The 24,835-nt window shown below is 37.9% G+C and overlaps 3 long non-coding RNA genes across 3 annotated transcripts; all 3 read right to left on the minus strand.

Annotated features, from left to right (window-relative positions):
• Positions 1 to 8,045: 8,045 nt before the first annotated feature.
• LOC133870318 (uncharacterized) lies at positions 8,046 to 9,967 on the minus strand. Its single transcript, XR_009900696.1, has 2 exons — positions 8,829 to 9,967; positions 8,046 to 8,254 (listed from the first exon to the last, which is right to left on the minus strand). It is a non-coding gene; the product is annotated as an uncharacterized LOC133870318 (long non-coding RNA).
• Positions 9,968 to 13,645: 3,678 nt separating this feature from the next.
• On the minus strand, positions 13,646 to 15,492 carry LOC133870299 (uncharacterized). Its single transcript, XR_009900687.1, has 2 exons — positions 14,429 to 15,492; positions 13,646 to 13,854 (listed from the first exon to the last, which is right to left on the minus strand). It is a non-coding gene; the product is annotated as an uncharacterized LOC133870299 (long non-coding RNA).
• A 3,753-nt stretch (positions 15,493 to 19,245) lies between these two features.
• Positions 19,246 to 21,092, minus strand: LOC133870303 (uncharacterized). Its single transcript, XR_009900689.1, has 2 exons — positions 20,029 to 21,092; positions 19,246 to 19,454 (listed from the first exon to the last, which is right to left on the minus strand). It is a non-coding gene; the product is annotated as an uncharacterized LOC133870303 (long non-coding RNA).
• Between the last annotated feature and the right edge of the window lie 3,743 nt (positions 21,093 to 24,835).

Genomic DNA, 24,835 nt, shown 5'->3' on the forward strand with positions numbered 1-24,835 from the left:
TCGGTAGGGCTACAGTGTTTTAACCTCTTGTCAGACACACTTGTCTGGTCTGCCAAGCTTCAATGTTTCGCCGATTCTTTTCTCAACCCATTTGATATTCCCTTCCTCTCATTCACGCGTTGTCTCTCCCTCCCGTGCTCTTTCTCACCTACTTCAACACCAAGACTTCTACTTCAATCAAAGAAAGATCAAAGCTTGCTTTTCACCCACTGAACTACATGACCCTGATCCTCCTCCTGGTAACTCTAAATTCTTTTTTATTTTTTTAATTTGTCTCAAGATTTTGTTCCTTTTCGTGAATTGGGTTTTGTACTTTTTGTAGAATCATTGTCAATGGTTGCTTTTCTTAATGGGTTTTGTCTGAAATCTAGGTTTACTTGCTGATTTCTTCTAGTTCGTTGATATTCAAGATTTTGATCCTTCTAGTGAATTGGGTTTTGTTCTTTTGTAGAATCGTTAGAGTGGTTGTTTTTCTTGATGGGTTTTATCTGAAATCTTAGTTGCATGACTAATTTCTTCTAATTTATTGAATTTTCCGTTATCCTTGTCTGTGGACAGTTTGAGGTGCTTTTCTTGGTGTGGAGGTAAAGATTCAAGATTTGGGTCTCTCACTTGTTTTTCAATCTTTGTTTTGAATAGTGAAAATGTTATCACTGATGATTTTCTTTGAATTCGTGGTACATCTGTATGTGCTTTTGATTTTATGGATTTTTCTTTATGTTGTAAATTTGGGTGTCTGGGGTAGCAAATGGTTGTTTTACTATCAAGTTTCGGTATTGATTCTGCAACATGACTACTTGAATGGCTTATGGGCTAGATGTTTGGGTAAGTTCCTCTGTTTGGTGGATTATGTTCCTATATCCGACAAAATTTGGGTTTTCAGTTGTGGACAATTTAATGTCTGGGTAGTACAAAGTTGAGAGTTTGGTTTCGAGGGTATTATATATTATATTGTTTGGATAAATTCCTTTGTCTTCTCACTTTTCTCTCTTACTTTGCTCAGTTATGTGTATATATTTTGTAACTTATTGGTATTTTAAGATTATTGGATCAAGTATTGGAGGTGGTGTTTGTAATAAGTGGTTGATAATCATTCGATGTGAAAAAAGTAGGTCGATGCTTTTCTTGTTTCTTAATTTAACTTTCCCTTTGCTTGAACTACTTCATTATCAAGCAGTGATATCTTTGGATCTAATTGCAGTAAAATTCTATCTTGTTATTGCTTTGACATATTTTGGCTAAGCCAGATATTCATCTTGGACAGTGCTGATGTAGCCTAAACTAATGCTTTATTTTATCTTCTGCTTCTACAGGTAAGAGCTAAATTCTAATATTGTTGTGGAATGTATTTGCAGGTGGGCCTTTTCTCCACTAGCAAAAGAGAGTATGTTGGTGGTAAGCAAAGTCATTTTGGACAAACTTCCTCTCAAATGTCCCAATATATATATTAACTATTCTTTTTCCACACTAGGTTTTACTTGCTACCTTTCTTATTTTTACTGGTTGATTATGTGCAGGCTTTAAAAAATGTTGTTCTCACTTATAGAGATCACAAATCTTCTTGGGAGGGATTGATGAAAAGAGGTATGCTGAGGGACTGCCTATGGGAAAATGCTGCCATTCAATATGAACAATTGTTTATGGAACCTGTTCTATGTCATGTTAGCTTGGAAACTACACGTGATTTTTTTTTTTTTTTTCCTTCCCCTTGCAAGGTGGAACAGATTTTTACTATAATTTTGTTCATTCTTTCTGTTGAGAGGGTGCACCCATTCTTCTATATGGTATACGATTGTTGTTGTATTATGTCAACAATTAGACCGAAATTAAGTACACATGCTTGACAAGCATGTTTTTCTTTTTGTAAGGTAATTATTTGGCTTAATTTGGAAAGCTCTCCCCTTCTGGCCTCTTAAAAGTCAATTTTGGTGTTGCAGTTATAAATTTTGTCATTCTTGCTCAAAGGGTCACTTGATCACCTTTACAAATTCTGGTCTTTCATTTTTTTGAGATCTCAAATTTGGATAGTCATGGGACAATCTGCTGATACAACTCAATCAACAATATGCTTCAAATGCAAATTTTGAGAAGGGCCTCAATCTCTTAATGGCTTTGACAGAAAATATTGGAACCTCAAAATTAAGGCAAAATAATACAAATTTTCACCCAATTACAAACCGCTTTTAATTTCAACTCAACAACACCAAATTCGAACAAGAATATTACTTGAGTGGGATACTTTCAAATACTAAAATACAGAAGACAAAATAATACAAATGTTCACAAAATTACAAACAACTTTTAACAAATAGAAATCAAGTTCGCTAGTCTTCATTTTAACACCTGTTAACTTTGAAAATAATGTAGTTCTCATACATGAAGAATTAAAACACAACTTTTCAAAATAATGTAATTCTTATACATGAAGATAAGTAGTGGAGCCTCGAACAATATCAAATTCTTCTTTCTTGATCTCTTGTTAAGCTTCTGGCATGATTGCAGGATTCTAGAGTAACTCTGCCATTTGCCCATTTAAGCGTCATCAATATTGTATAAATTTATGCATCAAATAGGTATTGTGACAGATTTTCAAGACAAGACCTAAGTAGAGCAAATAAGTACTTCAATATAAAAAAATCGTTCACTCTAATTCCAGTAACTCTAAAACTAAACCAACTAGTGAAACTAAGAATTCATAATTCACCACTAATCCAATACTTCCAGAGTTAAATCCATTTCCCTCCTAGTCTGTGAGATCAAACACTCAAACTGATCAATCAATAAACCACGACTAGTATTAGCAACAAAAATTATCAAGTTAACAAAAAAGAATATCCACCGTCCACAAAGTAGTATTCTCTTGGACAAGCTTGAAAAAATTAAAGAAAAGGAAAAAAAAAATCCCTTTTTGTTCAAATAGCATACTTGATTTGTGCATTCTCTATTGATTATCAGGACTTTACGCCATACCATCCATGCTGATAATTGTGTAGATAAAGCTTTATGCTATAAGGTTTATCATGCGCTAAAAGTCCATCTTAAACAAAAGCACCCATTTTATGCATACTCCTACCTTTCTATTCATAAAACATGTGCATGACAAACTAAACCACAATGTATTAACCACCACACCCCCTCCCCCCACCCCCCCAAAAAAAAAAAAAAAAATCTGAATAACCATATCTTTCTCCTTTTTCCCTCATATTAATTGATATCTTTCACCAACATTAATGTGCGAAAAATCAGTAGATCATAATGTATATTCCAGTTGTAATATACATAAATTAGAAAGCTCAAATGATTGTTCAAATATGAGTTCTTCACCCAAATGACCAGAAAAAGGAACTTTATAAAGTCATTGATCCCTTTGAATTCCATATTCGAAGTTGCAATCGGATCTGTTCATTAAAAAGAATCTTTCCCTTGAGATCAAAAAAACAAAATAATAAAATAATAATCTGATTCTCACCATGAACAAAGATTTGTGTATCATGATGCCTGCTGAAAACATGGATGGAAACTCTTCCACCCCCACCTCCAGCAAATCCATTTCCCCTAGTGGCACTTATCCTACCACTTCCAGTCCTGTTCTTCACAACGCCATATCATTAGTTGAGAATGTTTTCAATCCACTTATAGATGATAATTTACAGGAAAGTATCTTTATACAATTAACTATAAGGTCCCCAAAGGACGAGAATGTGGGGGTCAACTTGGAGTCCATCGGAAGTCCATGACATAGGGCAACTCAAACTCACACCAGGACCTATATATAAGCTTCCATTTTCTTCTATATACACGTCATCTATGAAAACTATGCAAGAATTGAGCACACACGTGGTCTTGAAGGGGAGTTTTTAGGATATTTAAGAAATTCTGAGACAGAGAAAAAGATCAATGGTCTGAGAGGGAAACGGAAACAGACTTCAGCTGCACAGGGAAGAAGAACATATGGAAAAGGGAATACTGTTTCCAACTAAGCTATTCAAATGTCGACACATATATATATTTCCATGCCACTTAAAAGGAAAACACTACAACATCAAAGAAAATCCAGCAACTACAAAACTCATTCCAATATTTACAGCCAACAAACAGTATCTGAAGAGAAAATCAAAAGGAAAACAAATAACCCATTATCTGCATTTTCAAATACAAATAAAATGTTAAGGACCCATTATCTGCACTTAAACAGCCCAAATCTCACCCAAAAACAACAAAAAAAGGGGATCTGGAGAGAAAATCAAAAGGAAAGATCCAAAAAAAAAAAAAAACTAAGAAAACCTTACGGTGGATGGGCTCGTCGGCGGCGGCGGTGGTTCGGCTGGGGATGCTCGTGGTGGTACGGTGGTTGGGTCGTCGGATTCTTCGGAGTTGAACCGGAGATGGAGAACGCACGGTGACTTTTGGCTGGAGATGGAGGACGCACGGTGACGTATCGGTGGCGGGCTCGTGAGTGGTCGAAGGTGGCGGGCTCGTGGTTGATTTCGCGGTGGGGTTGAGGAGAGGAGATGGAGAGAGGGAGAGAAAGATTTGGGAGGAAAATGGTTTTGGGGACAAAAAATGGGTATAGAAGAAGACGCTGGTTTCAAAATCAGATTTTTTTTTTTTTTTTTTTTTTTTAAAAAAAAAATGTTAAAAGGGAAAAGGCCCTTTCCACGTAGGAAAGGGCCGGGCAAGCCGTCCCCTGCTTATCATTACTCAAACTTTGCTTTGTCCTTCATCTTTCTTTCACTTTTCAAATCATATTTCTAATTTATAAAAAGTTGAAATGTTGGAGATATCTTTAAAAACTTTACAATGTCATTTCTTCGTTAAAATTTTCTACTAAATTCTAATAGAAAACGTAAAAATATTCAAAATACTCCTATATATTGCAATTGACTGGTTTGTTGACTCACTGTTGCGGGTCACAATGTGACCTGTCGTGGGTCTCGTGACACACGACAAAGCCGTGGGTTCTATTTTTTTTTTTTTAAAGAAAAATGAATTAGAATAATTTTATATTTTTAAAAGTTTTATAATGGTATAAGGAATATTTTATTAGTATACTGTTTGATTTAACTCTAAGCCCATTAGTAGGGGTGACATTGTAAAATTTTTAAAGATAGCGACCCAACATTGTAACTTGTTAAAGATTGAGGGTACAATTACAAAAGTGATGAAATATAAGGGGTAAGTGAAATTACACCCTTAACTTTTAGGACAGAAATTTCCTACAAACCGGTTTGTAGGAAATTTCTTGCAACCCACATATAAGATTGACATGTGTCCCTTGGCATGTGAGAAGCATATGTTATTTAAATAGCATGTGCTTCTTACATGCTTTTTTAATAGCATTAATAAAAAAATATGTGCTTCTCACATGTTTAAAGGGCGCATGTCCTTTTTATATGTGGGATGTAGGAAATTTCCTACAAACCGGTTTGTAGAAAATTTATGTCCTAACTGTTAGTATTTTATATTGGCTACATTCTGGATGACAAAACACTTTATCTAATGGTTGCATATTAACAGGATGGTCGGTTCTTATTCAGAGTCTTCAATTATTCGGACAGTGTTCATTTCAAAACATATGACTGATCACAAGCTTCTAGAAGATGTCCATGAAGATTTCTTGCAAAATCCAAGCCAAATAAACCGGTTTTTGTGCAACCGTCCGGACGAGCCTTTGAAGGTGTCCAGAAGCCCCGCAGTGTCTAGCAGATTATGTTGAAGACGTTCGGACAACAAAGCAACACCGTCTGGACGCTAGGTCAATCATTATTATGCATTGAGTTGGATTTCAGAAGTCGACACTGTTAGGGAAGTCTCTGCAAGTTGTCCGAACGCTATCCAGCATTTCAGAATATTCTAGTGTTCCATTCGAACGCAGAAAGGAGTTATAGCGAAGACCGTCCGGACGCTCGGCCAAGCTGTCTGGACGTCGACCTGATAGGATAGAATTGCGCTATTTTTTAAAGGCAATCGCAGAAGACCGTCCGGACGTAACTATCTTCCGTCCGGACGCTTGACAGCCAGAGTCCGATTTTCAGCAGATTTAGGTTTTTTAAGCTTATAAATGGAGGGCTCTAGGCTTGTAAATTGTATGCATTCTGTATCAAATTCCATAGTGCTGTGAGGGTGTTTAGGGAGAATCGAAGATCCGCTAGCTCTCAAGCCGTTGCTGGTGTGTGCTCAATAGTTCGTGTGAAGTCTATCTTAGGGATCGGCCCTAAGGTAAAGGAATCCATTGAAGACCCCTTCAAGTAGGAGATTTAGTTGGGAAGCGTTCACGATGGGCTTCGTGTCAGAGTTAAAGATATGACTACTGCATAAGGGTATGTGAGTACGAGTGTCTTGTAACTAGCTTTGTTTTTAGTATAGTAGATATCCTGGATTTGGCTGCCCCGGAGTGGTTTTTCTCTTCACAGAGTTTCCACTTCGTAACAAATATCTTGTCTTCTTTAAATTTCACATTTAAGATATTTTGTTACACACACACACACCTGGTAGTTAGAAGTCAATATTTAATTTTCAATTGGTATCAGAGACTGGTACACTCTGTTTTAGATTTATTTCTTAGTGTAATCTCTTGACTTCTATTTTGTTGATTTTTATACAGGTCTTAAAATCTTAATTAAGTTCCACCCTTTGATGGGACGAACTATGGCTATTGGAAAGCCCGCATGCGCTTCTTTTTAAAATCAATTGACGTCTGAAAAATTGTTGAAACTGGTTGGATTAAACCAGAAGAAACAGACGAAATTACTATTACCCAAACAAGCGCACGGCTCTCCAATGATAAAGCCCTTCATGCACTATGTCAAGCACTTTTACCATCTGAATTCGCAAGAATTTCAAATTGTAAAGTTGCTAAAGATGCATGACAAATTCTAGAAACAACATATGAAGGCACAAAACTGGTAAAATCTTCCAAGCTTCAAATATTGATTTCTAAATTTGAAGAGATTAAGATGCTAGAAGAAGAGACCTTCGGAGAGTTCTACACTAAGATTAGCGACCTAAGAAACTCGATGGTGAGTCTTGGGAAGCAAATCTCGGATGTAAACTCATCCGAAAGATACTAAGATCTTTGCCTGAGCGTTTTAGGATTAAGGTGACAACTATAGAAGAAAGCAAAGATCTGGAGGAGATGAAGATTGAAGAGTTGGTAGGATCTCTTCAGACATATGAATACTCCTTACCTCCAGTCAGAAAGGAAAAGACTATTGCCCTCAAAGCATCTAAGGCATCCAAGAAGAAATCTAGAGTCTCATCTGACGAAGACTTTGACATTGATGAAGATGCAGAGGCAATGTTAGCCAAGAACTTCGAGTGGTTCATGAAAAATAACAAATTCAAGAAGAAGTTCTTTGACAAACTAAGAAAGGCTCCCCACACAACTGAGTCAGAAGAAGCAGAAAAGAAAGATCTGAGGGGTCCACAATGCTTTGAATGTTCAGGTTTTGGGCACATTAGGACTGAATGTGCAAATTTGAAGAAATTAAAAGGGAAAGCCTTTAATGCAACTCTAAGCGATGAGTCTGAGAAGGAAAAAGAGACTCCTGAGGAAGAAAAATTCCTGGCCTTCGTGGCCCCACATGAAGAAAAGGAGGATTCTCAGTCTTACTACTCTGAGAATAGTGAAGAAGAAAATATGCAGTCAGCCTATCAACTTCAATATGTAGAGTTCTTAAAGCTGAGGGAGAAATACAAGCAGCAGGTACTAGAGTTTAACAGCCTCAGGACTGAGAAGACCGATATGCTAATAAAGATCAATGATTTAGAAGAGAGGCTTTTGGAGACACAGTTACAGCTAGAGATAGTCTCAGAAGAGAAGCTAATTCACATGCTCTCCATTCAGAAGTGCCCAACCGACAAGACCGGACTCGGGTATGTTCCTCATTCTACTTCTGATATTCCTTGTAACGCCCCGAATTTGAGCCAGCAAATTCGTAAGCAGAAACCTCCGGTTTCCACGTGACGTTACTACATCAGAGATAAACTCTCGCAGCGGAATATATTTTTAACCAACATGCTTGGATTAAATAACACATTAGAGCTTTTAAATTAAATACCTCTAGATATTCATTAGAAAATTCTTATAACAAATACAAGGAAACAGGTGTCCATAATGACACAAAAGAATACATATAAATCATTAGCAATTTTGTCAATATAAAATGCTATAAACACAGAAGACTACAAACAAAATATAAACTATGCGTCCTTAGCTATAAAACCTCTTGAGTTCTGGTCTTTGTCTATTAACCTGCATTAACGGAATATATGTATATAGGAACAAAAACACAAAACAACCAAAGTGAGTCCACTGTTTCCAATAATACGGTGAATACTGATTTACTTAATAAATTCTCTTAACATGCAGTTATGGCTTTATAACCATGCGTATAATGCAAATGTATGAGTTGTATGAATATGCATCGTAGTAACCATTTAGTTTGTATTTTATGATCATCTTTCTTCAGACCTCTCGTTCTAGGTTATCAGAACCCGTTCACGTCCGTTGCCTCCCACTTAAAGTCTTACCTGTTTTTACTGGAATCCTACCGGTCCCAGCATTAGTTATATATTAAGACTTCGGACTCGCACTTTTTAGGGTTCACTGATGAGCCTTTCTTCCCCTTGCTACTACATCAGCTTTGGTTTTTTAACCCCCCAAGTCAACTGATGCACTGGCTATCTTATCAGCCGTATTTTATTATTTTAGACACAATATGCTATGCATGATCGGCCACATGCAATGAACAAATTAAATAAAACAATAAACACAATATTATGGAAAAACCACCAGCTTCGTTCTCAGTAAGTATAGAAATACTTACAGCCAATTCATGCAGTCTCTCAAGTCATCATCTGAAAAATTATAGGTATATCCACACAAAGTGTTAACATCATTTAGCACAAATCCTAATTCTATTTATAAAACCTCTTTGCCTAATGTTATTATTATTCTTAGTTTTAACACTTAAACCATCCTCTAATATTTTTAATAGCACCGATTATTCATTTTCCATATTATTCTACATATGATTTAAACACTCAATAAATATAATATACATTAATAAGTTATTTATCAAAATATTCAATTCTATATTTATCAAAGTTATAATCTAAAATACTTATTAATTGATTTCATGTAAGTATATACCATTAAGTTAATTAAAAACCCAGAAACTCACATTAAGGATTTTACTAGAAAATCTAGTGAAAACGGTGAGTTTGGTCACGGGAAGTCGCCGGAAAGGTTACCGGAAAAATCGCCGGAAGACTCTGCCGGAGACGGGTCACCGGCGGGTCGGGTCTCCGGGTTCAGGTCATGGTTGGATCACTGCTGGGTCAGGCTCAGCGGGTCTGGGCTGAAATTGGTTCGTGGGCCGACTGGGTTGGGCTTGCTTGCTGGGATGGGCTGGACTGGGCTCAGCTACTGCTTGCTGGACTGGGCTCACGGGTCACGGGTTGGGCCGGGGTTCACGGGTTCAGCTGGATCGTCTGGGTTGGGCCGAGGTTCACGGGTCTGGTCTGAATCGCAGCTGGAATGGGCTTCTGGGTCGGTGGTCTTCACGGCTGGGTCATGGATCATGGCTGGATCACGCACGGGTTCGTTGGGTTCATGGTTTCACGGCTGGGTTGGACGGGTCGTGGTTCACGGCTCCACGATCGGGTCCTGGGTCACGCCGGGATGGGATGGGCTCTGCTGGGTGACGCCGTCCGCCAGCCATCGGTGCTGAGTTGTGGGTTTTGGCTGGGCTCACGCCGGATCTTCGGGTTTGCTTGGGGTTCACGGCTTCGGGTCTCTCATCTTCTCTCTCTCGGTCTGCTACAATCGGCCGGGACTCTACTGAAGGATCGGCCGGATCTCCCTCTCTGCCTCTGTTTCTCTCTTCATTTCACTCCTCCTTTCTCTCTCAAATTCTGCTTCTCTCTCAATTCTCTACTTACTCTTAATCTCTTGCTTGCTTCTATTTCTCATCTCATCTCATCTCTTTCTCTCAACTCACTCTCCTACTCTCAATCTCAATTCCTCATATGCATCGGGACAGCAAAGAATAAGAGACAGTGGGGGAGGAAATTAAGAAGATCAGAAGGAAGAAGCTTAGTTCATGGGAGGTGCGAGTATTTTCTGAAGGGAAACAGACAGTTTTAAAAGAATAAGTGTCGGCAAGAATGTCGGCAATGGATTATAGCAGGTGGACGGCTGATTAAAAATAATCAATTTATGAATAAATAAATATAAACACTGTCGGTGGAAGAGAGTGTCGGTAAGCATTTTATCAGAAAATGCATCGAATCACCTGCAGATATTATTGCAGATTTAGGTATTTTTACACTAGGTCTTTATTAATAATAATTCACTAGAGTGTAATTTTAAACCCGTTTTGAGTCTAGTTCGTTTCATAGGTAATATTATTATCTCAATAATATTTAAACATAATAAATTTATAAACCAAATATATATTGTACATATTACACATTAATATTATTTATTAATATTATTATGCCAATTAGTCTACTGAATAATTCCGTCAGTCTATTCATTTAATCTTAAATTCTAGTTTAAGACATTAATTGCATTACTAAAAATCTGGGGCGCTACATTCTTCCCCCCTTAATGGAATTTCGTCCCCGAAATTCGTAAACTATGCTTCGCATAAAGTTTACACTAAGTAGGAAAGATTTAGATTCTAAAATCTTAAGTCTAGTGATACAGATTTTTTTTATGTGAAACATCTAATTATTAAACATGAAAATAAACAAGCATACAACACCGAATGACAAATTATCATATATAGAATTATAACAAGAAATATAATAGATCAAACAAATGTGTAGCTTGAAGAAGGGAAAATATTCATTTCTCATTATAGGAAAATCTCTCGTACAACAAATCCTTTTTGTGATGATGTTTTCTGATAATCTTGGTGGAAAGCTTGCCAAACGAGAACATGGAAGCCTCGAAGGAGAGGAAGGTGGGGAAGGTGAAGAAAACCAAGAAGGCGAGGCAAGCAATCAGGAAAGGATATGAGTGCGGTACTCATATCGTAGTGCTCTCTCTCTTCTGTCATAGATCGCCATCACCGGATTGAGAGTAGATGCCAGAAAATTTTATGGTGATGCGAAGGAAGAGAAAGATACTTCATCTCAGAAGCATGATCAAGGATAATCTTGCTTCTGGATGACATGATCAAAAATAATCTTGCTTCGTTGTTTGTGAATCTGGTTGTGATGCTGCATTTTTCTAACTATAGGTTTGGATATTTGATTAAGGGACTACATCTTCCTTCTCAGGAAGCGATGATGAGTTCAGATTAGAAGAAAGATTTGGCTCTCAAAGTGTGAAGGGTTGAGAGCTGAAAGGTGTGCTTTGCAAGAGGGAAGACGAGTGAATTTATAGAGATTTGAGAGGAAACGGTGCAAGTGGTGCCGACAGTGGATCATGAAACGCTCTTCCAGCTCATTCACGGGATGCCCCTCTACGACTGTTAGTTGCGGAAAATGCGGCAATGAATCCGGAAAAGTCATTGGGTGAATTCGGAATTCGAGAAGGTGAAAAGGGTGAAAACTTGAAAAAAAAAGAGAACTCGTGATTCGAGGGCTGTCTACTAGTGGTAGAGGCAGCTGCGCTCAGAATGACGTTGATTAGACTGCGTCTCATCCACTGATTAAGTTCTCATTCCTTCCCTTCAGATCTTTCGAACAACAGCTTCATTTCTATCTTCTCTCCTTCAGATCCTTTGAGGAATATCTTCGTTTCCTGAGTTTTCTAAACATGGCTTCTTCATCCTCTCAAAATAATTTTGATCTAAATACTGCGCCTGTAGTACCAGAAATTTGGCGTCCATTGTTCCTATCTCAGAGAGGTCCTCTTCTGACTAATGACTCTGTGATGCTGAGTGATGCAGTAGCTGCATCCGTAGCTCAAGGCATCATGACTCCCCGAGATGAAAAGTTGTTGGCGGATAGGACTGATGCTCAAGCCATCAATGACTCTTTGGCTTTTAGTATTCAGGGCGCTTCTTCGGTTTCCAATATGGCTCGCCGTCTGCAAGTTCGAGGGAACGAAATTCAAGCGTTGAAAGTTCAAATCTTGACTTTGCAGCGAATGTATGTGGACTTTAGGCGAAGGAATCGGGTTCTTCAGCAGGAGAATAAAAGGTTGAAGAAGGTGGTGAATTCCTATGCGAAAGACTTGGAAAAGAGGTATGCTGACTTGGAACAGAATACCAATCGTCTCCAAGAACAACACCAGGACCTCTTGCGTGTAGTCCAAAACCTCAGGGTTTTCCGCCCAGAAACTTAGTCAGGTATTCTATTCGATCTAGAAATTTTTATTTACAAAAATAAATAACTAACTGCAGTATTATGAAATACCTGTAGGTATAAGCATACCAGTATTCTCCGGGAATGGTGCAGAAAAGGTCCTGTTTTGCAAGTCTATTTTTCTTTGAATCAAAAGCAGTTCATCTTGTTAAGACAATAATTATTCTTTTACGCACCGTTCATATCATCTAATATGTCTGTAATCTATTGAACTATTTATTTCTACTCGATCTTTTACTAAGGTGTAATTTTTATATGGTACTATGTTCTTCTTTCTATTTCTGCATAATTACTATCATCCTCAAATTTCATTAGATTAAATCTTTAGTATTACTCCAATTTAGTTATGCAGTCAATCAATACTTAAATTTGCTAATCATAAACTTATCCATCAAGTAAGGATTTCTAAGAGAATCAATAAATCATATAATCAAGATTTTATTTAACTTAAGCTCTAGAAAACCTCAATGATATATAAACTTCCCCAAAGTTCATCAGATGCATAGGGAAAGTAATCTCTCCAAAACTCATCAAATCATTTGATCAACTAATTTCCTCAAATATATATAAATCAGTAATTTACGCTTTATACACCTATCTTCAAAAGATACCAGATTTGGAATAATAGATGCATTAATCATAACATATCTTTCCTTACATTCTAGGGTTAATTGGATAGACCTCAAAGCCTCAAAATTTATCTCTGATCCTTAGGTTATCCTTATTATGGTTATGGGAAAGTTGTATCTCTAAGCACATGAAATATCTATAGAGTGCTTTATAAATTTACTAACTTAATATCCATAAATTATTTCAACGTATTAAACATTTGGATTCTGTAATCTATATCTCCAAAAAGAAACATTTATGACTATGCCTCAAAAATACTAGATATCAACTCATCTTAATTCTGAAATTACTTCTATTTACATACCTCCGATTTCTTATCCCCTTACGCTAGGATCATCATCAAGGTGGAAGGTTTCTGCACTAAAATACATCACACAAAGTATTTTATAAAAATGGTTTACACCTATAGCTCTTGTGTTATTCTTAGACATCTAGGGTCAAGTCTTAAGGTCCTCAGAGCAAACTGCTCTGACACCATACTGTAACTTACCCAAGTTACAGTATGACACTGAATGTTCACTAGGTCGCAGAACAACTGCTCTGATACCATACTGTAACGCCCCGAATTTGAGCCAGCAAATTCGTAAGCAGAAACCTCCGGTTTCCACGTGACGTTACTACATCAGAGATAAACTCTCGCAGCGGAATATATTTTTAACCAACATGCTTGGATTAAATAACACATTAGAGCTTTTAAATTAAATACCTCTAGATATTCATTAGAAAATTCTTATAACAAATACAAGGAAACAGGTGTCCATAATGACACAAAAGAATACATATAAATCATTAGCAATTTTGTCAATATAAAATGCTATAAACACAGAAGACTACAAACAAAATATAAACTATGCGTCCTTAGCTATAAAACCTCTTGAGTTCTGGTCTTTGTCTATTAACCTGCATTAACGGAATATATGTATATAGGAACAAAAACACAAAACAACCAAAGTGAGTCCACTGTTTCCAATAATACGGTGAATACTGATTTACTTAATAAATTCTCTTAACATGCAGTTATGGCTTTATAACCATGCGTATAATGCAAATGTATGAGTTGTATGAATATGCATCGTAGTAACCATTTAGTTTGTATTTTATGATCATCTTTCTTCAGACCTCTCGTTCTAGGTTATCAGAACCCGTTCACGTCCGTTGCCTCCCACTTAAAGTCTTACCTGTTTTTACTGGAATCCTACCGGTCCCAGCATTAGTTATATATTAAGACTTCGGACTCGCACTTTTTAGGGTTCACTGATGAGCCTTTCTTCCCCTTGCTACTACATCAGCTTTGGTTTTTTAACCCCCCAAGTCAACTGATGCACTGGCTATCTTATCAGCCGTATTTTATTATTTTAGACACAATATGCTATGCATGATCGGCCACATGCAATGAACAAATTAAATAAAACAATAAACACAATATTATGGAAAAACCACCAGCTTCGTTCTCAGTAAGTATAGAAATACTTACAGCCAATTCATGCAGTCTCTCAAGTCATCATCTGAAAAATTATAGGTATATCCACACAAAGTGTTAACATCATTTAGCACAAATCCTAATTCTATTTATAAAACCTCTTTGCCTAATGTTATTATTATTCTTAGTTTTAACACTTAAACCATCCTCTAATATTTTTAATAGCACCGATTATTCATTTTCCATATTATTCTACATATGATTTAAACACTCAATAAATATAATATACATTAATAAGTTATTTATCAAAATATTCAATTCTATATTTATCAAAGTTATAATCTAAAATACTTATTAATTGATTTCATGTAAGTATATACCATTAAGTTAATTAAAAACCCAGAAACTCACATTAAGGATTTTACTAGAAAATCTAGTGAAAACGGTGAGTTTGGTCACGGGAAGTCGCCGGAAAGGTTACCGGAAAAATCGCCGGAAGACTCTGCCGGAGACGGGTCACCGGCGGGTCGGGTCTCCGGGTTCAGGTCATGGTTGGATCACTGCTGGGTCAGGCTCAGCGGGTCTGGGCTGAAATTGGTTCGTGGGCCGACTGGGTTGGGCTTGCTTGCTGGGATGGGCTGGACTGGGCTCAGCTACTGCTTGCTGGACTGGGCTCACGGGTCACGGGTTGGGCCGGGGTTCACGGGTTCAGCTGGATCGTCTGGGTTGGGCCGAGGTTCACGGGTCTGGTCTGAATCGCAGCTGGAATGGGCTTCTGGGTCGGTGGTCTTCACGGCTGGGTCATGGATCATGGCTGGATCACGCACGGGTTCGTTGGGTTCATGGTTTCACGGCTGGGTTGGACGGGTCGTGGTTCACGGCTCCACGATCGGGTCCTGGGTCACGCCGGGATGGGATGGGCTCTGCTGGGTGACGCCGTCCGCCAGCCATCGGTGCTGAGTTGTGGGTTTTGGCTGGGCTCACGCCGGATCTTCGGGTTTGCTTGGGGTTCACGGCTTCGGGTCTCTCATCTTCTCTCTCTCGGTCTGCTACAATCGGCCGGGACTCTACTGAAGGATCGGCCGGATCTCCCTCTCTGCCTCTGTTTCTCTCTTCATTTCACTCCTCCTTTCTCTCTCAAATTCTGCTTCTCTCTCAATTCTCTACTTACTCTTAATCTCTTGCTTGCTTCTATTTCTCATCTCATCTCATCTCTTTCTCTCAACTCACTCTCCTACTCTCAATCTCAATTCCTCATATGCATCGGGACAGCAAAGAATAAGAGACAGTGGGGGAGGAAATTAAGAAGATCAGAAGGAAGAAGCTTAGTTCATGGGAGGTGCGAGTATTTTCTGAAGGGAAACAGACAGTTTTAAAAGAATAAGTGTCGGCAAGAATGTCGGCAATGGATTATAGCAGGTGGACGGCTGATTAAAAATAATCAATTTATGAATAAATAAATATAAACACTGTCGGTGGAAGAGAGTGTCGGTAAGCATTTTATCAGAAAATGCATCGAATCACCTGCAGATATTATTGCAGATTTAGGTATTTTTACACTAGGTCTTTATTAATAATAATTCACTAGAGTGTAATTTTAAACCCGTTTTGAGTCTAGTTCGTTTCATAGGTAATATTATTATCTCAATAATATTTAAACATAATAAATTTATAAACCAAATATATATTGTACATATTACACATTAATATTATTTATTAATATTATTATGCCAATTAGTCTACTGAATAATTCCGTCAGTCTATTCATTTAATCTTAAATTCTAGTTTAAGACATTAATTGCATTACTAAAAATCTGGGGCGCTACATTCTTCCCCCCTTAATGGAATTTCGTCCCCGAAATTCGTAAACTATGCTTCGCATAAAGTTTACACTAAGTAGGAAAGATTTAGATTCTAAAATCTTAAGTCTAGTGATACAGATTTTTTTTATGTGAAACATCTAATTATTAAACATGAAAATAAACAAGCATACAACACCGAATGACAAATTATCATATATAGAATTATAACAAGAAATATAATAGATCAAACAAATGTGTAGCTTGAAGAAGGGAAAATATTCATTTCTCATTATAGGAAAATCTCTCGTACAACAAATCCTTTTTGTGATGATGTTTTCTGATAATCTTGGTGGAAAGCTTGCCAAACGAGAACATGGAAGCCTCGAAGGAGAGGAAGGTGGGGAAGGTGAAGAAAACCAAGAAGGCGAGGCAAGCAATCAGGAAAGGATATGAGTGCGGTACTCATATCGTAGTGCTCTCTCTCTTCTGTCATAGATCGCCATCACCGGATTGAGAGTAGATGCCAGAAAATTTTATGGTGATGCGAAGGAAGAGAAAGATACTTCATCTCAGAAGCATGATCAAGGATAATCTTGCTTCTGGATGACATGATCAAAAATAATCTTGCTTCGTTGTTTGTGAATCTGGTTGTGATGCTGCATTTTTCTAACTATAGGTTTGGATATTTGATTAAGGGACTACATCTTCCTTCTCAGGAAGCGATGATGAGTTCAGATTAGAAGAAAGATTTGGCTCTCAAAGTGTGAAGGGTTGAGAGCTGAAAGGTGTGCTTTGCAAGAGGGAAGACGAGTGAATTTATAGAGATTTGAGAGGAAACGGTGCAAGTGGTGCCGACAGTGGATCATGAAACGCTCTTCCAGCTCATTCACGGGATGCCCCTCTACGACTGTTAGTTGCGGAAAATGCGGCAATGAATCCGGAAAAGTCATTGGGTGAATTCGGAATTCGAGAAGGTGAAAAGGGTGAAAACTTGAAAAAAAAAGAGAACTCGTGATTCGAGGGCTGTCTACTAGTGGTAGAGGCAGCTGCGCTCAGAATGACGTTGATTAGACTGCGTCTCATCCACTGATTAAGTTCTCATTCCTTCCCTTCAGATCTTTCGAACAACAGCTTCATTTCTATCTTCTCTCCTTCAGATCCTTTGAGGAATATCTTCGTTTCCTGAGTTTTCTAAACATGGCTTCTTCATCCTCTCAAAATAATTTTGATCTAAATACTGCGCCTGTAGTACCAGAAATTTGGCGTCCATTGTTCCTATCTCAGAGAGGTCCTCTTCTGACTAATGACTCTGTGATGCTGAGTGATGCAGTAGCTGCATCCGTAGCTCAAGGCATCATGACTCCCCGAGATGAAAAGTTGTTGGCGGATAGGACTGATGCTCAAGCCATCAATGACTCTTTGGCTTTTAGTATTCAGGGCGCTTCTTCGGTTTCCAATATGGCTCGCCGTCTGCAAGTTCGAGGGAACGAAATTCAAGCGTTGAAAGTTCAAATCTTGACTTTGCAGCGAATGTATGTGGACTTTAGGCGAAGGAATCGGGTTCTTCAGCAGGAGAATAAAAGGTTGAAGAAGGTGGTGAATTCCTATGCGAAAGACTTGGAAAAGAGGTATGCTGACTTGGAACAGAATACCAATCGTCTCCAAGAACAACACCAGGACCTCTTGCGTGTAGTCCAAAACCTCAGGGTTTTCCGCCCAGAAACTTAGTCAGGTATTCTATTCGATCTAGAAATTTTTATTTACAAAAATAAATAACTAACTGCAGTATTATGAAATACCTGTAGGTATAAGCATACCAGTATTCTCCGGGAATGGTGCAGAAAAGGTCCTGTTTTGCAAGTCTATTTTTCTTTGAATCAAAAGCAGTTCATCTTGTTAAGACAATAATTATTCTTTTACGCACCGTTCATATCATCTAATATGTCTGTAATCTATTGAACTATTTATTTCTACTCGATCTTTTACTAAGGTGTAATTTTTATATGGTACTATGTTCTTCTTTCTATTTCTGCATAATTACTATCATCCTCAAATTTCATTAGATTAAATCTTTAGTATTACTCCAATTTAGTTATGCAGTCAATCAATACTTAAATTTGCTAATCATAAACTTATCCATCAAGTAAGGATTTCTAAGAGAATCAATAAATCATATAATCAAGATTTTATTTAACTTAAGCTCTAGAAAACCTCAATGATATATAAACTTCCCCAAAGTTCATCAGATGCATAGGGAAAGTAATCTCTCCAAAACTCATCAAATCATTTGATCAACTAATTTCCTCAAATATATATAAATCAGTAATTTACGCTTTATACACCTATCTTCAAAAGATACCAGATTTGGAATAATAGATGCATTAATCATAACATATCTTTCCTTACATTCTAGGGTTAATTGGATAGACCTCAAAGCCTCAAAATTTATCTCTGATCCTTAGGTTATCCTTATTATGGTTATGGGAAAGTTGTATCTCTAAGCACATGAAATATCTATAGAGTGCTTTATAAATTTACTAACTTAATATCCATAAATTATTTCAACGTATTAAACATTTGGATTCTGTAATCTATATCTCCAAAAAGAAACATTTATGACTATGCCTCAAAAATACTAGATATCAACTCATCTTAATTCTGAAATTACTTCTATTTACATACCTCCGATTTCTTATCCCCTTACGCTAGGATCATCATCAAGGTGGAAGGTTTCTGCACTAAAATACATCACACAAAGTATTTTATAAAAATGGTTTACACCTATAGCTCTTGTGTTATTCTTAGACATCTAGGGTCAAGTCTTAAGGTCCTCAGAGCAAACTGCTCTGACACCATACTGTAACTTACCCAAGTTACAGTATGACACTGAATGTTCACTAGGTCGCAGAACAACTGCTCTGATACCATACTGTAACGCCCCGAATTTGAGCCAGCAAATTCGTAAGCAGAAACCTCCGGTTTCCACGTGACGTTACTACATCAGAGATAAACTCTCGCAGCGGAATATATTTTTAACCAACATGCTTGGATTAAATAACACATTAGAGCTTTTAAATTAAATACCTCTAGATATTCATTAGAAAATTCTTATAACAAATACAAGGAAACAGGTGTCCATAATGACACAAAAGAATACATATAAATCATTAGCAATTTTGTCAATATAAAATGCTATAAACACAGAAGACTACAAACAAAATATAAACTATGCGTCCTTAGCTATAAAACCTCTTGAGTTCTGGTCTTTGTCTATTAACCTGCATTAACGGAATATATGTATATAGGAACAAAAACACAAAACAACCAAAGTGAGTCCACTGTTTCCAATAATACGGTGAATACTGATTTACTTAATAAATTCTCTTAACATGCAGTTATGGCTTTATAACCATGCGTATAATGCAAATGTATGAGTTGTATGAATATGCATCGTAGTAACCATTTAGTTTGTATTTTATGATCATCTTTCTTCAGACCTCTCGTTCTAGGTTATCAGAACCCGTTCACGTCCGTTGCCTCCCACTTAAAGTCTTACCTGTTTTTACTGGAATCCTACCGGTCCCAGCATTAGTTATATATTAAGACTTCGGACTCGCACTTTTTAGGGTTCACTGATGAGCCTTTCTTCCCCTTGCTACTACATCAGCTTTGGTTTTTTAACCCCCCAAGTCAACTGATGCACTGGCTATCTTATCAGCCGTATTTTATTATTTTAGACACAATATGCTATGCATGATCGGCCACATGCAATGAACAAATTAAATAAAACAATAAACACAATATTATGGAAAAACCACCAGCTTCGTTCTCAGTAAGTATAGAAATACTTACAGCCAATTCATGCAGTCTCTCAAGTCATCATCTGAAAAATTATAGGTATATCCACACAAAGTGTTAACATCATTTAGCACAAATCCTAATTCTATTTATAAAACCTCTTTGCCTAATGTTATTATTATTCTTAGTTTTAACACTTAAACCATCCTCTAATATTTTTAATAGCACCGATTATTCATTTTCCATATTATTCTACATATGATTTAAACACTCAATAAATATAATATACATTAATAAGTTATTTATCAAAATATTCAATTCTATATTTATCAAAGTTATAATCTAAAATACTTATTAATTGATTTCATGTAAGTATATACCATTAAGTTAATTAAAAACCCAGAAACTCACATTAAGGATTTTACTAGAAAATCTAGTGAAAACGGTGAGTTTGGTCACGGGAAGTCGCCGGAAAGGTTACCGGAAAAATCGCCGGAAGACTCTGCCGGAGACGGGTCACCGGCGGGTCGGGTCTCCGGGTTCAGGTCATGGTTGGATCACTGCTGGGTCAGGCTCAGCGGGTCTGGGCTGAAATTGGTTCGTGGGCCGACTGGGTTGGGCTTGCTTGCTGGGATGGGCTGGACTGGGCTCAGCTACTGCTTGCTGGACTGGGCTCACGGGTCACGGGTTGGGCCGGGGTTCACGGGTTCAGCTGGATCGTCTGGGTTGGGCCGAGGTTCACGGGTCTGGTCTGAATCGCAGCTGGAATGGGCTTCTGGGTCGGTGGTCTTCACGGCTGGGTCATGGATCATGGCTGGATCACGCACGGGTTCGTTGGGTTCATGGTTTCACGGCTGGGTTGGACGGGTCGTGGTTCACGGCTCCACGATCGGGTCCTGGGTCACGCCGGGATGGGATGGGCTCTGCTGGGTGACGCCGTCCGCCAGCCATCGGTGCTGAGTTGTGGGTTTTGGCTGGGCTCACGCCGGATCTTCGGGTTTGCTTGGGGTTCACGGCTTCGGGTCTCTCATCTTCTCTCTCTCGGTCTGCTACAATCGGCCGGGACTCTACTGAAGGATCGGCCGGATCTCCCTCTCTGCCTCTGTTTCTCTCTTCATTTCACTCCTCCTTTCTCTCTCAAATTCTGCTTCTCTCTCAATTCTCTACTTACTCTTAATCTCTTGCTTGCTTCTATTTCTCATCTCATCTCATCTCTTTCTCTCAACTCACTCTCCTACTCTCAATCTCAATTCCTCATATGCATCGGGACAGCAAAGAATAAGAGACAGTGGGGGAGGAAATTAAGAAGATCAGAAGGAAGAAGCTTAGTTCATGGGAGGTGCGAGTATTTTCTGAAGGGAAACAGACAGTTTTAAAAGAATAAGTGTCGGCAAGAATGTCGGCAATGGATTATAGCAGGTGGACGGCTGATTAAAAATAATCAATTTATGAATAAATAAATATAAACACTGTCGGTGGAAGAGAGTGTCGGTAAGCATTTTATCAGAAAATGCATCGAATCACCTGCAGATATTATTGCAGATTTAGGTATTTTTACACTAGGTCTTTATTAATAATAATTCACTAGAGTGTAATTTTAAACCCGTTTTGAGTCTAGTTCGTTTCATAGGTAATATTATTATCTCAATAATATTTAAACATAATAAATTTATAAACCAAATATATATTGTACATATTACACATTAATATTATTTATTAATATTATTATGCCAATTAGTCTACTGAATAATTCCGTCAGTCTATTCATTTAATCTTAAATTCTAGTTTAAGACATTAATTGCATTACTAAAAATCTGGGGCGCTACATTCCTTCTACCTCCCAGACTATTTTTGTGAAGCCGGTTATTCTCGAGTCTCCACCCTCAAGCGTGGATAAGGAAAAAACTGTTATGGATGGGGAAGTACCAGTCATCCCTCAGCCTCTGGCCAAGCTTCCTATCAGAAGAAAGCTTCCCACATGCCATCACTGTGGCGAGCCAAGGCACATTAGGCCTAAATGCCCTCATCGGCAAGTTCAAAGGAAGAAAAAGTGGCAGGCTCTTAAAACTCCCATGTGTTACCAATGTGGAGTTAGCAGCCATATCAGACCTAGGTGTCCCATCTAAGCCACCCAGGCATCATAGATCTCAGCCCAGAAATCATGTTCCTAGTCATCAGCAGCTACAGAAGCTTACTAAAGCAAAAAAGACTTGGGTCCCCAAGAAGCTGTATATGGAGAAACAAAAGACTGCAGAAAGGGAAATCTCCTATGAAGGAACATCTTCCGTCAATTCTTTCATGCAAGATCTGGTCAGATATCTGACACTACAGCTAAAGAATGAAGGACAAGATAAGGAAGAGGACACCCAATCCCCAAGGGGGAGCGGACCTACCTAGTAGGTAAGGTCGCACATGCCTAGGATTTTGATTCCTAAATCCTAGAGCATATTAGGTACACTTGCATAGTTTTTATTTATTTATTTATTTATTTTTTTATCATCTTATGAAAACGTTGTATGTTGTTATGGAACCATCTTTTCTATCCCTATATTTCCTCTTGTTTGTCTTGAGGAAATTCTGCAGGTATTAAATAGGGATGATAGAAAAAGCAAGTCGAGCGGCTGCTTTTCTATCTTGGTATTGTCAAACCTCTCTCCCTGAGGTTAGGTTTGATTTTACCTTACATGCTTGTTCTATACTATCCTCTTTATTGTGAAGCATGTTTTTGTTTTTAATTAAAAAAAAAAGGGTGGGGGGGTTAAAGGATGCAGAGTTTTATTGTTCCCTCATATAGCTTCTAGATACGTTATGTATGTTTAACTGATGTCTCAGTTTTTGATGCATTAATTACTTTTGCCTTTATATAACTGAGAGTTTTTCTTGATATTTGTAAAGTTTCCCAGTTGTATCCATTCTAGATAGTTGCTTTTTTCATGCGATGAAATTATGCACTTTCCAAGGCTCCTCTAAGGTTTTTTTTTTTTTTTCCTCTCTGACTTTTAGCTTCTAGATTCTAAATGAGAGAGATTTTTTTGCTAAGATGGTCAAATTGACCAACTCGCTAGTTGAACCTAGAACCCATAAATTCTGGCATTCTTTCTAGGTTGCAGCACCAAGTGATAAAAAGCATTTAAAACTGAATAAATATGGATAAATAAAAAAGATCCACTGCTTTTATGCTAAATCTGTTCTTAACTTGTCCCTAAAGAAACAGTCAGTGACCAAATCATTGTAGAAATAGACGGTCACTAAAGGATAAAGTACAAGAAAGTGCTGCAGCTTAGGGGGAGTGTATCAGATGAGGGTGGCTAAGCTCTAATAAAATAAAGTTTGACTTCTAACTGATTTAGCATTGATTTTTTCTCATCTTTAGAAAATTTGAGTGATTTAGGTCATATCAGTGAACTTCATACCTTTTTGTGAAAGCCTTCATACACACACGCATTGCTTGAGTTAAGTTTACTATTGAAAAATGTCTATCTGCAGGGAAATTTTGGTGCTTATGACTCTTAACTCTCAATCTTGGTATATTTTTTGAAATGCTAATTAAACTGCGATATCAATTTTTTATACATTTGTATTCTGAAATTTATTTGGAAAATATTTTTTTGCTCTTTTTCCTCATTTTTCAGATTTTTTTGTGAAGCGTCCGGACGGTGGTTTTGGTTGTCTGGAAGGTAAGGTTGATTCATCTAGACGTCCCTTCTCCTTGTCCGGAAGGGCGTGTTAGTGCGATCTCTTACGTAGCACTACGTCCGGACGTCTCTTAAGTTCCGTCCGGACGGTGAACCCTGTACGGTTAAATCACTTTCCCCTGGCACAGCACAACACTCTTCTACTTTTCCTTGTTCTTTTTGTCGTCTTGTGCGTTTTCCCTATGATTTTTATGCGTATTTCTCACATGCACGTGTCCTTTTTACGATTTCTCTCCTCCCCAGGTATATTTTTTTCCCTTTTTATTGTTTTCTTATCAGTTTTATGCTTATAATAGTTATTTCTAAGGGATTAATTATTTTTGGGTCTATGTGGTTTAAACATGTGATTTTTATGCTCATATTCTCTGTTGTTAGGTTGTGATATTGTCGTTTTCTAAATTGTGGTATCTTGATATTGTTTGGGTTGAGTTTTATGTAGTTGTAATTTTTGGGATAGTCCATTTTACAGCTATCATAATGCCCAAATTTTTTTTTGGACTAACAGGAATTAATGTTTTCATGGATTTCTCTATGATTTTTTTTAGCCCAGAAAATATGTCTTCAGACGACTCTCCTCCCCGAGTCAGGCAAAGAATTGAAGAATCTATTGCTGACAGGCGTCACCGCATGCAATCACGGCAGGTCCTATCGGAGCGGAATCTTCTCCACGCCGATCTGAGGGATCCAGTACTACTCCCCATTAGTCAGATGCTTCTGGAGAACCAATGGGAGTACCTGTACAACTGTGCCTACCCAGCCTTTCCCAAACTGGTGCGGGAATTCTATGGCAACATGATCATCATCCAGGATGATGACAGAGGACTGATCATACAGACTATGGTCAGAGGACAGACGATTCTGATTGACCCTCAGCTTATTAGTGCTATAATCGGGGTACCTGTTCTACTAGTCTTAGGAGTTCCTTTCCCTTCTGGTGATGAGGCTTCCAACATTGACTTTCTGCATGATTTCTTTGGCACGAGAACACAGAGAGAGGACAAGTCACATTCACAGATCAATATCGGTGCTATTGCTCCTATGCACTGGTTCTTAGCAAAGGTTGTTGTAACCAACCTTTGGCCTCAAGCTCGTCGGAGTGAGCTTACTCTCAAGAAGGCCACCCTTCTCTATGCCATTGTGATGCGGAATCCTTTTTGCTTGTGCAA

Source organism: Alnus glutinosa, chromosome 6, assembly GCF_958979055.1.
Source record: "Alnus glutinosa chromosome 6, dhAlnGlut1.1, whole genome shotgun sequence".
Lineage (NCBI taxonomy): Eukaryota > Viridiplantae > Streptophyta > Magnoliopsida > Fagales > Betulaceae > Alnus > Alnus glutinosa.